We start from the raw sequence: 12,226 nt of genomic DNA on the forward strand, positions 1-12,226 counted from the left end.
GCTCCACAGCACGCGCCTGCCCTGCCCACAGCCCCTCGCTCACGGAACAGCAGTCCCAGCACCTTCAGGGGCGCACGTCTCCCCTTCAGGCCGAGGGCAGTCCCCCAGTCTCCTGAAATTTCTCTCTCTACTTCAGTGAGTGGGGTGAAAGCAGAGCCCAGCCCGAGCAGGGAAGCTTCCCCAGTAGGGGCAGCGTCCAGCCCTCAAGTGGAAGGCCAGCTGAGCAGTCGGGCAGCCAGCACCACCCTCCCCGTGACCGCATGGGTGCCGGGCAGCCTGAGAGCTCTGGGGACAAAGCCCGGCATGTCAACGGGTAAGTTTCCTGTCAGGGAGTGTGGACAACTGGCCAGCAGAAGGGCTGACCCCAACCCCATACAAAGCTAACATACTCAGGGCTCTTGGTTCTCCCCACAGGAGACCCAGCCTTCGCGGGGCAGGCTGCCCTGCGCCCTCCCCAGGGTGGTTTCCGGGGCCGGTCAAGTGCTCAGAAGTGGGGGCAGCCATCCTGTAGACAGGAGCCTTCACAGACAGGCCTGCTGTCTCCCGCCCTCTCCTGCTCTCCGTCCCTGTGACTCAGCATCTGCCCAGAGACACCCACAGAAACAGCTCCTGCTTCGGCCGTGCCCACCGGGTCCATCCATCAAGTCCATCCCATTGGCTTTCTGTTCTCCAGAGTCTGTCCAACTCCTGGTCCCCCAATGACGCCCCCCTGGACCAGAAGGCCTCCCAGTTCTAGGCCTCCCGCTCATGCTGCAGATTCTGAGCCTTTCCTTCCCGTTCTGGTGCTGTGGGGTTGCCTCACCAGCCGCCACCACCTTTCATCTTCCCTCTTCCAATCCTGAGCCAGGAGGGCATCTGCCGGGCCCAGACCCCACTGCGGGAGCAGGCACAGGCGGGCCTGACTGCTGCTCTCTGGAAGGCCTGCTGGGGGGCTGGCCCTGGGGCGTCTGGGAACCTGGATGTGGGAGGGCGCCCAGCATTCCCTGACTGTCAGTGTGGCTTGCTGGGCCTGAGCTGCTTGTACACACACACTGTCTTATGCTACCACCTGTTTTCCTTCTGAAAGTGGATGTGGGAGGGTGCCCAAGAAAACGGGGAGCTCTGTACTGGTGTCCACAATAACATGAAGTTTAAAAAGCCTTCACGCCGGGTCTCTAACGGGCCTTCCTGCAAACAGGGCCTCCCACGGCTGTCACCCGCCGTCCAGAACGGGCCTGTGCGGTTGGTGTGACTCCCATGGGAGGGGCACGCAGGCTCCTGGTTCCCTTCAGGCTTCGCCCTCGGCCTTCCCCTCACTGACTGTGTCTCATCCTCCTGCTACCATAGATCACAAGCAGAATTACAACTATATGCTGAGTTCTGTGAGGCCGCCAGAGAACTGTCGCATCGAGGTGCTGGTGAGGACCCGGCACATTCCACACCACTAACACGCCTCCATGCTCTCCCAGCGTGGCGTGGGTGCTGCTTGTCCAGCACATGTGGGAAAGGTGTCTGTCTGCAAAAACGGCCATGAAGGTCCACACGGCTTGGTCTCAGGGTCTTCGGTGGCCTCCTCTCTGGCAGACTGGGAAGCTGGACCACCCGCTTCCACCCTCGGCCTGCGCTCTGAAGTCAGGTGTGGGTTCCTGCGTGTGCCCTCTACCTGCCCCGCAGGCGCTGGCATAGTCCTCCCTGCGGGCACTGGCACACGTCCTCCCCAGCAGGTGGTCCAGTGTCCCCGCACGCCTGCCTCCAGGTGCGGTCAGTCGCCCCCTGGCACGGCCCCTGCTCCCACCCACAGGACAAAGAACAAGTCCCCGTTTCTCCGCGTGCTTCACAGTGAGAAACGGTGACCCAAGTAAACAGCCTTTCTGTGGGGCCCACAGGGGGAGCTGCAATGAAAGGTCTGAATCACAACTTCAAATTCAAACGCTGTTGATTGCATCTCAAGTTTAAAATACTTGCCCTGAGAGAAGCTGCTGGAAAACCTCTCACACTGGGGTCACCAGCCAAGAGGGACCCGTGAATTAGTGCAACGTCTAAATTACTGAATATTCTTCACCAGCGTTTTAACAGCATTTAAGTAGGAGGGAGGTAAAAGAACAGGCCGTTTTAACCTACCCAGATTAAATGGCTTCTTAAGGAATCCCCCCAAGTCATGGGCTTTACTGTAGATTTTCCTACAAGTTACAGTAAGTGGGCAGCAGAGAGCTGTCGCCGAGTAGCACGTCATCTTTTAGTCCTAAGGGAATAAACGCTATATCTGAATACCGTTCTGAAAATATCTGCAGTACTCTTCAAGGTAGCAATTATTTTCATTATAAAAATTCTTATTACAAAAAATGTATTTCAATATAAAGTTTTTCAATTATCCAGAGACCTTACAACATAGAGATAACTGTATCTAATATTTTTTACATATCCTTCTAAAGTTATCCACGTATGGGTTTTCCTTTTTGTACATAACGTTTTCTTTTGTATAGTTGTAGATTCCCATGCAGCTGTAAGAAATGGTTCAGCGACCCCCCTTTTCCAGTTTCTCGCAAAAGTAATCGCTTACATAACTATAGAGCAATATCACAACCAGGAAAATGTTGGTACAAGCCACAGAGCCTATTCAGCTTTTGCCAGTTTTAGATGCAGGTGTGTGTGTGTGTGTGTGTGTGTGTGTGTGTGTGTGTTTACTTCTATGCAATGCGATCACATGTGTAGCTCTGTGTGACCACTGCAGTCAAATACATAAAAGCTCCAGCCCAAGCATAGCTCATGCTGCCATTTTTTTAATCCTCACCCAAATATATGTGAGTGTTTTTTAAATTGAATTTTAGAGAGAGGAAAAGAGAGACAGAGGAAACCATTGATGTGAGAGAGAAACATTGATCCATTATGTCTTGTATGCACCCCAACTGGGGATTGAACCCACAACCTAGGTATGTGCCCTGACCGGGAATTGAACCCACAACCTTGTGGTGTATGGGATGATGCTCCAACCAAATGAGACACACTGGCCAGGGCTCTCATGCTGCCTTTTTATAGCCACAGCCACTTCCCTCTCATTTCCCTCCCTCACTCCTGGCAACATTGATCTGATCTTGGTCTCTATAATTTTGTGTCTGAATGTGGTGAGAACATTTAAGATGTACTCTCTTGGCAACTTTCAAGTATATAATACAGTGTTGTTAGCTATAGTCACCATGCTGCACACCAGAGCCCCAGAATGTATTCGTCTTATAACTGGACTAGAGGCCCAATGCACGAAATGCGTACAAGAGTAGGCCTTCCTTCCCCCGGCTGCCAGCACAGGCTTCCCTCTGGCCCCCGGGATCCGGGCTTCCCTCGCAGCTCCAGCTTCGTCCAGAAGGACATCCAGAAGGACGTCTGATCTAATTAGCATGTTACACTTTTATTATTATAGATGGTTTGTACCCTTTGACCAACATCTCCCCATTCCCCCCACTCCCCAGTCGCCTGACAATCACCATGCTACTCATTTCCCATGAGCTCTGCTTTTTTATATTCCACATACTAGTATAAGTGATGCCAAGTATTTGTTTTTTTCTCTGATTTCTTTCACAGAGTATAAAATGCCCTCAAGGTCCATCCTTACTGTCTCAAATGGCAGGATATCCTTTGTTTATATTGCTAATATTCTACTATATACGTATCACATGTTCTTTATCCACTCATGTGTCTATGGACACTTAGGTTGTTTCCATGGCATGGCTATTGTCCATAATGCTATAATGAACAAGGGGTGCGGATATTTATTTGAGGTCCTGATTGCTTTTCCTTTGGCTAAATATTCAGAAGGGGATTGCTATAACATATGATAGTTATAGTTACGTTTTTAAATTTTGAGGAATCTCCTTGGTGTTTTCCATAGCGGCTATATCGATTTACATTCCCACTAAGGGTGCACAAGGGTTCCCCTTTCTCTACATCCTCGCCAACACTCATTTTCTTGTCTTTTTCAGAGCAGTCATTCTAACCAGTATGAGGTGATATCTCACTGTGGTTTTGATTTGCATTTACTGGTGATTCATAATGTTGAGAATCTCTTTTTTAAGTTTTTCATTTTTTAAAATTTATTTTATTGTTGAGAGTATTACAGATGTCGCTATTTTCCCTCCTCTGCCCCCCCTCCACCTGGCTCCTGCCCCACCCCAGTCCTTCACCGCACTATTGTCTATGCCCGTGGACTCTGCATGTATGCATAGAAGTTCTTTGGTTCATCTCTTCCCACGCCCTGCCCCCTTTCCTCTGACTTCTGTCAGTCTGGTCCATGCATCCAAGCCACTGGCTCTCTTTTGTTGTCAGTTTATTTTGTTCATTAGATTCCACGTATAAGTGAGATCATGTGGTATTTGTCTTTCTCTGACTGGCTTATTTCACTTAGCGTAACACTAATCTCCAGATTCACTCATGCTCTCTCAAAGGGTAAGAGATCCTTCTTTTATACAGCTGCAGAGTATCCCACAGCTTTTTTATCCATTCATTTACTTGGGCTGTTTCCAGATCTTAGCATACCCCTTGGCCATTTGTGTGTCTTCCATTCAGGTTGCCTATTTTTAAAAAAATATATTTTATTGATATTTTACAGAGAGGAAGGGAGAGGGATAGAGAGTTAGAAACATCGATGAGAGAGAAACATCAATCAGCTGCCTCCTGCACACTCCCCACTGGGGATGTGCCCGCAACCAAGGTATGTGCCCTTGACCAGAATCGAACCTGGGACCCTTGAGTCCGAATGCCGATGCCCTATCCACTGAGCCAAAGTGGTTAGGGCAGGTTGCCTATTTTTAAAATCAGATTGTTTGTTTGCTGTTGAGTTGTATAAGTTCCTTGCATATTTTGAATATTAACCCCTTATTGGATGGGTGGTTTGTATTTTCTTCCGTTTCTTCCGTGGCCTTTTCATTCTGTGGTTTGTTTTGCTGTGAAGAAGCTTTTTAGTCTGATGTGTCCTACTTGTTTATTTTGGCTTTTGTTGCTTGTGCTTTGGGTGTCAAGGCCAATGCCAAGGAGACTTACCCTACGTTTCTTCTATGAGATTGGTGGTTTCAGCTCTTACCTTTGTCTTTAACCCATTTCGAGTTAATTCTTATGAGTGGTGTGAGATAGGGGTACAGTTTCATTCTTCCACACGTAATTACATCGTTTTCCCAGCACCATTTATTGAAGAGACTATCCTGTCTCTATTGAGTACTCTTGGCTCCCTCATCAAATATTAGTTGACCATATATGCATGGATTTACTTCTGTGCCTTTGATTCTGTTCCTCTGGCCGATGTGTCTATTGTTATGCAGGTACCAGACTGTTTTGATACGATAGCAGTGTCCTGCACGTTTGGGGAAGCCAGGGGTCACTCACATGCTCTTATTTTCCCCGAGGGAGAAGTTACACAGTGCGGTGTCCTTGTCACTGAGCCATGCTACCTTGGGGGTGGAGTGATGCAGGTAAAGTGAAACTGTTTCTCTTTCCCTCTCAGTGTGTCCAATCACAATTTTTCCCCTCCAGCTGTGTGCTGGAACTTCTCCACTGGACTCCGGGACTTCCACCAAGGCACTCTCATCCACGTATGATTGTCAAAACTAGTGTTCTTTGCCAGGAAGATGGCAGAAAACTCCTATTTTATCATTTTAACAATGTCTTAGAATAAGCTTGCTATGTCTACAAAACACTTTGTTGTGATTTTTATAGGAATTTCATTAAATCTATAGACCAACACGAGTAGAACTAGCATCTTTGCTATGTAAAGTCATCCAATCTGTGAATATAGTATGTATCTCCATTTCTTTAGGACTTCTTTGATTTCTTTCAGCAACATTTTGTAATTTTCAGCATATAGATCCTGTACATGTCTGTCAGATTTACACCTAAGTATTTTATTTTATTTGGAACAATTGTAAATGATACTGTGTGTTTAATATCACTTTCCACATGCCCCTTATTAGTATACAGAAATGTGATTCATTTTTGTGTATTGGTATTATATTCTGCAGTCTTGCTGAACTGACTTATTAGTTCTAGGAGGTCTTTTTGTAGATTGCTTGAATTCTCTGTGTAGGCAATGATGTACTATGCAAGTAAGCACAGTTTTAATTTCTTCCCTTCTAATCTTTGTCTTTTATTTTTCTTGCCTTATTGCATTGGCTATCACTGCCAGCTCTGTATTGAACAACAGTGATGCTAGTGGGCATCCTTGGCCTATTCCTGATCTTAGGAAGAAAGCATTCAGCGTTTCATAATTAAGCAGGATGTTATAGTTATTTTTTTGTTTTTGTTTTTATTTTTTTGCAGAGGCCTTTTATCCTTTTTAGTCAAGAAAATTCTGCTCTATAACTAGTTTGCTGAGAGTTTTTATCATGAATTGTTGTTGGATTTTGTCAAATGCTTTTTTCTAAGTAAACCAATATGATCATGATATTTTTTGTCCTTTAGTCTGTTAACAATGGATTGCATTTATTGATTTTTGAACGTTGACGCAGCTTTGCACAGCAGGAATGAATCACACCTAGTCACAAGGTAGAATTCATATATACACTGCCAGATAACATTTCCTAGTGTTGTTGAGGATATTTGTATCTAAGTTCATGTGAGTTATTGATATGCGGTTTTCCCTTTTCTGTTCTCTCTGTCTAGTTTTGGTATCCGAGTAATACTAGCTATATAAAACAGAGTTAGAACTGTTCCTAATATTGCTTGAATCTTATTTTTTATCTTTGTTACTCTTGCTACAGTTAGCAATTTTATCAATTCTTTTCAAAGCAGCAGCTTTTTGTTTCATGGATTTTCACTACTGTTCTCAACTTCATTGATTTATGGCCTTTCCTTTATTATTCTCTTTCTTATGCTTTATGTTTATTTTGCTCTACATTTTCTATTTTCTTGATTTAGGAACATAGATTATTGATTTGAGGCTCATCTTCTTTTTTAAAGTAAACATTTAATGTTATACATTTTCCTATCAACATTGCTTTATCTGCATCCCATGTATTTTGATATGCTGCATTTTTATTTTCACTTATTTTATATATTTTTCAAATTTCCTTTGAAACTTCCTGTTTGGCCTATGGATTATTTAGAAGTACATTATTTAATTTCCAAGTGTATAGAGATATTTTTCTGGTCTTTTTGTTAACTTCTAGTTTCATTCTATCCTGTATAATAAAAGCCTAATATGCTAAGTGCCCGGTTTTCTGGTTGGCCATTCAACCAATAAAATCATAATATGCTAATGATATGCTAAGGCCACTCAACTGCTCACTATGACATGCACTGACCACCAGGGGGCAGTCAACTGGTCGACCAGTCCCTGTGATGTGCACTGACCACCAAGAGGCAGAGGCTCCAAACGGTAGGTTAACTTGCTGCTGGGGTCCAGCCGATCAGGACTGAGTAAGACGGCTGGACATGCCCTGGAGCCCTCCCACAGTCCCTTCAAGGCTGGCCAACCTCCCGTGTCCCTGCCAAGCCCCGATCATGCACCGGTGGGTCCCTCAGCCTGGCCTGCACCCTCTCGCAATCCAGGTCCCCTGGGGGGATGTCAGAGAGCCAGTTTCAGTCCCATCCCATAGGCTAGGCTGAGGGATCCCACTCCAGTTATGGCAATAAAACATGCTCTGCATGACCTAATTCTTCTAAATTTGTTGAGATTTGTTTCATGGCCCAGAATATGATCTACCTAGATAGATGTTCCATGAGTGCTTGAAAATATATGTATTCTGCTCTTGTTGGGTATAGTGTTCTAGATAGTTGACCCTTCAACAGTACTGGTTAATGGCACTGACCAGTATATGCAGGTGAAGATCCACATGTAACTAGTCAGCCCTCTGCATGCATGAATTCCAAACCTCCAGTAGACCCTTAAACAACATGGGTTTGAACTGCATGAATCCATTGAGGGAAGACCATGTATAAGTGAAACCACTCAGTTCAAACAGGCATTGCTCAGGAGTCAACTGTGATCAATTAGATCCTGTTGGTTAATTGTGTTGTTCAGTCCTTCCATGTTTTTTCTGATTTTTGGTCTAGTAGTTCTATCAAATAGCTGAGAGTGATGTGTAGAAGTCTCCAACTATAATTATTGATTTGTCTATTTCTCCTTTTATCTCTATCCAGTTTTTAGCCTAGTATTTCACTATGTATAGTTTTATTAGTAGTTGCTCTAAGTATCATTGTGTGTGTGTGTGCATGTGTGTGGCATGCATGTGTGTGTGTGTGGGCATGCACGTGTGTGTGTGCGTGGGCATGCATGTATCATAGTCTAGGTCAGTGATGGCAAACCTATGATACACGTGTCAGAGGTGACAAGCGAACTCATTTTTTTGGTTGATTTTTCTTTGTTAAATGGCATTTAAATATGTAAAATAAATATCAAAATGTAAGTCTTTGTTTTACTATGGTTGCAAATATCAAAAAATTTCTATATGTGACATGGCACCAGAGTTAAGTTAGGGTTTTTCAAAATGCTGACACGCCGAGCTCAAAAGGTTCGCCATCACTGGTCTAGTGGCACTGATATTTTATCATTTTGTGATGTTTAGAAACCTCACTTACATTTAGGTCTTTTTACTCTCCCCTTTTAAAAAAATATAATTGTCTAAAGTAGTTCCTCTATACACATGGAGCATTTCACCAAAAGGAGATATGATTGTTGCTTCAAACATCAAATACAATTTTTAAAACTCATGACAAGGACAGTGTGTTATATTTGCCCCCACTTTATACATCCCAACGTCCTTTCCTTTTTGGAGTTCCAAGCCTTCTTTTGTTATCATTTTCTTTTCTGTTTATAGAACTTTCTTTATTCATTCTTTAAGAGCATATTGACTAGCAACAAATTCTCTTCGTTCCCCTTAATCTGATAATGTCTTTATTTCCCTTTCAACCTGGAAATGCACTTTCACTGGCTACAGAATTTGCAGTTGACTGTTTCTTACAGTGCTTGAACATGGTGTGTTGATTCCTCCTGGCCTCCCTGTCAGATGAGAAGCCTGCTGTCATTTGAGTTAGTCTTTCCCTAAAAATAATGCACCATTTCTTTGTCTGTTTTGAGATTTTTTCCTTGCTCTTAGCTTTCAGAAGTTTAATTATGATGTAACCTGTGGTGAATTTCCTCGTGTTCGTTCTATTTGGGATTCGCTCAGTACCTTGGATTTTCACTTTCCCGTCTTTCGGGCATGGTTTCCTTGAATACTTGTTCATCCTCATCTGCTTTTCTCTCCTTGTGAGGCCTTAGTGATACAGATACTCTCTGTTATTGTTCTGAGGTCCCCGAGACTGCTCATTTTCATCCATTCTGTTCAGGCTGGGTAAGTTCTGCTGTTCTTCTCAGTTTTACAGATTCTATTACCTGTCATCTATACTCTACTATCAATGTCATTCTGCAAATGTGCTGTTTCAGTTCTTGTATTTTTCATTTCTACAATTTACATTAGGGCCATTATGTTCTATCTTTGCTAAAATGTTCTATTATTTTTATTTTTTTCAAGAGTATTTGTAATTACCTTTGAAGTATTATTTTTGTCAGATAAATCCAACACCTGATTCTTCTCAGTGTCATTATCTGTTGTTTTCTCATTCAAGTTGGCTGATTGTATAAGGAGCGATTTTCCTACTGTATCCGGGGTGATTGAGATTGAATTTGATCTTGACCACAAGGTCTGGGTGTGTGTCAATGTTCAGCTTCCTAGTGGGTGCTGTCGACACCATTCTGGCAAAAATGGTGCACTACATGGCATGGCCTTGTTGCAGACTGCTGAGCTGAAACTTCAGCTCCCTCTTGGTCTTGCTGATACCAGTGGGAAAGCAGAGTGCCAGCCAGCCCAATTTCCCATCACCTCTTCCTGCCTTTCACTGATGCTGGATAAGGGCAGAGGTCAAGCTTCCACTGGCTCCTTCTAAAACTAGGAGAGAGGGATGTGGACTATCAACTGCCCCAGCTCATTAACCACTGCCAGGTGTGGCTGGAGGCTCAGCTACCACTGGGCCCCTTTAGTATGGGGGTGACAGGACAGGGAGAGAAGGGATCAAAGTGTCCACTAGTTGTGCTTCTCACTGTCTAACTTGACTTCTTGTTACTGTGTGAATGTGTAGCTTCAGCTCCTCAATGGGCACTACACCAGGGATGGGTCATGTGAGTGGTGATCAGCCCTGACACACACGTCCTGGTCATCAGGTGGAGGTAGGGGCTCAACTCTCCAATGGACCGTGCTGATGCTGGGGTGGAGGGGTGGAGTATACTAGTGATTAGCTCCATCTTACCTCCCCTCACTGGGTCCTATTGCTGCAGGTGGAGGTGAAGGCTGGGCTCGCCAATGGGCCCTGCTGACATTACTCTGATGGGAGAGTCTACGCTCCACTCACTCCATCAGGCAGGCCCCTGAGCTCTATTCATTCCACCAGGCAGGCCCCTGAGCTCTACTCACTCCACCAGGCAGGGGATGGAAGGTGAGTTCCCTGCTCAGCCCCACCAGGTGGGCAGATGGGGTTGCTACCTCTGCTGCCTGCCTCCTCAGATGGGCAGTCAGGGGGAAGACCAGTTTCGGCCAGGCCCTGCTAACATTGGTGTGTGTGTGACTAATGCAGAGTGAGTGTTGCCAGCAGGTGTTCTGCCGTTAGCACCCTCTCCCCGTCCGTTGGCTCAGCAGAGCAGGCTTTTTCGACTGTGCCTGTGAGAGACACGCCCTGTCCAGGATTTATGGGAGGCCAGGAGGAGACGCAGAGGGCCGACTGCCATCTCCTTCTTCTGGCAGCCTGCCTCCTTCCTCCCTTTCAGCATCTTTCTGTGCTAGTTTGCTGTGTCACGTCCAGGGTGTTTCACTGTCGAGAGGTGGCCTGGGAGGATGGGGCCACGCCATCTTAGCAGAACCTGAAGTCCTTATTCTTCTTTTTCAATGTCAAAATGTGATCACCTTCCATGTACAATCTTATATCACTTTACTTATCACTTCATAAAGTTTTTATTTCTATAATAAACTCTTGGTAAGTACAATTTTAAAGGCAATATAATTCCCCACTGAGTGGCCAGAACACGGTTTACATCATAATTTTCCTGTTGTTGAACATTTAGATTCCAACATTATTGCTATAATAAATACTATACTAGTGAAAATATTTGTGCCCTCAAGTTTCTCTGTATTTAGAATGATTGCCTTAGGTAGCATCCCAGAGGGCAATCCCACATGGCCCGACTGAACATGGACGAGTGCCCCCTTTTGTTCTCACCACCACTGGGCCTCCAACACACTAACATGCGAGCCAGTTTGACAGAGAAAAGAACACGGCACCACGCATGCCCTCGTGTGCACGTCCCCTGTCACTGCTGAGGCTGATCAAGCCCTCCTTTTGTAAATTAGCTTTTCACATATTCTGCCTGTCCATCCTCTAGCAGTGGTTCTCTACCTTCTGGCCCTTTAAATACAGTTCCTCATGTTGTGACCCGACCATAAAATTATTTTCGTTGCTACTTCGTAACTGTAATGTTGCTACTGTTATGAATCGTAATATAAATATCTGATATGCAGGATGGTCTTAGGCGACCCCTGTGAAAGGGTCGTTTGACCACCAAAGGGGTCGCGACCCACAGGTTGACAACCGCTGTCTAGGGCCTTACCTACTCCTTGGGACAAGCCCTCCCAGCAGAAGAATCTGACTCAATATGCCCAGGTAGTTTCCTTAAACCAAAAAAAGATAGAATTCAACGTCAAAGCCCATTGAGGAGAAAAATGTAATCCCTCTTCAACTACTGCAGAAAGCAGGTGCCCGGCAGGAAAACCCTTGCCAATTACAAGAAGACGTCAGATGAAGATGAAACATGGGAAACACTTCAGATTTCTGGGTAACGCTTGATCCTGAAATTGATGCTGTTTAAGAAGAATAAACATTTCCTGAATCTTACCTGCAGCATAACAACATTGTCCCTTCGAAAGTGACAAACACATCCGTGGCTCATCTTAAGCCTGAGATTCGGTTTTCCGTCATGTAACCCTATTGCAAAAAAAAAAAAAAAAAAAAAAAGAAAGAAAAGAAACACATTTTAAATTTGTAATCCCATTATTATAAAAGACTAACATTTTATTTGAAATTAAAAAAAGGATACAGAAAATTGAGGAAAACAAAATAACTTATTTCTCCTACTCAGAATAATCATACTAAGAATTTTGAGCCATCACAGTAGCTTTCGGTGCATAAATTTTATTTTGGGTATTGCCTTCAGTGGTGGTAAAAACATTTAGAAGTAGTC

The 12,226-nt window shown here is 44.5% G+C and overlaps 1 pseudogene; it reads left to right on the forward strand.

The window, feature by feature from the left end:
* Positions 1-260: 260 nt before the first annotated feature.
* Positions 261-12,226, forward strand: part of LOC132213933 (high mobility group protein HMG-I/HMG-Y-like) — a 56,861-nt pseudogene continuing 44,895 nt past the window's right edge.

This window comes from Myotis daubentonii, chromosome 12 (assembly GCF_963259705.1).
Source record: "Myotis daubentonii chromosome 12, mMyoDau2.1, whole genome shotgun sequence".
Classification (NCBI taxonomy): domain Eukaryota; kingdom Metazoa; phylum Chordata; class Mammalia; order Chiroptera; family Vespertilionidae; genus Myotis; species Myotis daubentonii.